At 41.6% G+C, this 1,776-nt stretch overlaps 1 protein-coding gene across 1 annotated transcript in view; it reads right to left on the bottom strand.

Annotated features, from left to right (window-relative positions):
• The window catches only part of LOC101846813 (colorectal mutant cancer protein), a gene marked incomplete at its 5' end in the record, with an annotated part of 7,011 nt that overhangs the window by 2,331 nt on the left and 2,904 nt on the right, over positions 1–1,776 (bottom strand).

Here is a 1,776-nt window from a genome sequence, read left to right as displayed (position 1 = left end):
GCATACATTACTATTATATTGTAATCAAAATGGATATTTTTTTAATGCTTCCATCGACACTGTTTCGGCGAACTTCTGTTGACTAAATACCTCGATTAGAGATGTTACTAGAGAGTAACACAAAGAAAAGAGGGAGGACGATACAGGTTTGAAAGTAAAGCAGGAGGAGAGATAAAGACAATAATAAATATTTGAAAGGAAAGAAAGAGAGGAGATACGGGTGATAGATGTTTGATAGGGAAGTGGGAGCAAAACCACACCAGAGCACCCGCCAACTACTTACTTTTATTTTAACTTTTTCACCCTCTGTTGCCGTGAAGCGTCGAGGGGAGATGCAGTTCTCTATGGTAAGCCAGCTCCGCAGCTCTTTCAGTTGTGATGTTATTTTTTCTTAGGGTTTCCTTGACACCCTCGATCCACCTTTTGCGTGGCCTTCCTCTTCCTTTATACCCTGAGTGCTGGGTGTTGTAGGCTCTCGAGGCTGGTTGGCCAGGTGACATACGTAACAGGTGGCCAAACCATTTTGTTCTGTCTTTCTATGTAATGGAGGCAGGACTCAATGCCTTCTTACTTTTTCATTTCTCTGCCTGTCTCGTCTTGTGAGGTTAAGAGTTTTGCGGAGACATTTCATTTCGCATTACCCGCCAACCACCCACTTAATTTACAAAGCTTCCACGATCATGAGCAAGCTCTCAAACGAGGCTTAGATCCAGGAATCGCGACATCAAGACTAAATAGGTCAAGGTTTGCTGTAGAAGTAGAAGGACATTCTTGTTGGAATAACTCCGTTTTCATCCGACTGTTAGATGTGATGGGTGGTTAGAGGGGGCCGCTGGTAGGTCCTACTTTTTTACTTCCCCTCTGTTGTTTCTGTCTATCTGTCTTTTATTTTGTAGGGTTTTACGGCGCTTGCAACTGCATAAGGTCATATGAGTGCCAAGGGTTTTACAATTCTATTGTGCATAAGAACATGTTAATATCCTTTGTCGCTCTCTTAACTCAAAACTCAAACCAAACGAAACAATTTCCACTCAGAATAATGTATGTAGCACACCCAAACATAATTAATTGAAGATCCCAGTTTCTGACTGTAGAATAATAACATTTTGAAACCACAATTGGTAAAAAAACAACAACCAACGAACATTCAAAACCTCCGTGTCAAGTTCAAAGAAGATGAAAAATGTAATATCTAAACCCCCGTCACTTCTATCAAAGTTCTGTTGCTTACTTTCCATTCCTTTGTCTTTTCTTGTGTCTCCTTAGATGTGGATGGGAGATGTCAGGGGCTGAGTGGGTGGCTTCCCCTGTTGCTATGTTATCTTTTGGAGCACCCCTATAACTGGCGCTCATAAAGTGACCTTTAACTTTAACGCTATTCGGCCAAGTTTTACGTGGTCTTCCCCTGCCCTTGTATCCTGACTCTTTTGAGTTGTATGCACGTGCCTCGTTATTTAAAGCATTACAATAATGTATACAATAATGGTGTCTGTCTCTTACTTCTTAATTGACCCGACCTTTCTTCAACCACAAGGGTTTTAGACACACCGTCACTGTATTGTGAAAGGGTTATATACACACCGTCACTGCACTGTGAAAGGGTTATATACACACCGTCACTGCATTGTGAAAGGGTTTTAGACACACCGTCACTGTATTGTGAAAGGGTTATATACACACCGTCACTGCACTGTGAAAGGGTTATATACACACCGTCACTGCATTGTGAAAGGGTTTTAGACACACCGTCACTGTATTGTGAAAGGGTTATATACA

Source organism: Aplysia californica, unplaced genomic scaffold (assembly GCF_000002075.1).
Source record: "Aplysia californica isolate F4 #8 unplaced genomic scaffold, AplCal3.0 scaffold00156, whole genome shotgun sequence".
Classification (NCBI taxonomy): Eukaryota; Metazoa; Mollusca; class Gastropoda; order Aplysiida; family Aplysiidae; genus Aplysia; species Aplysia californica.
The sequence above is the reverse complement of the archived record's forward strand: the minus strand, read 5'-3'. Positions and strand labels throughout refer to the sequence as shown.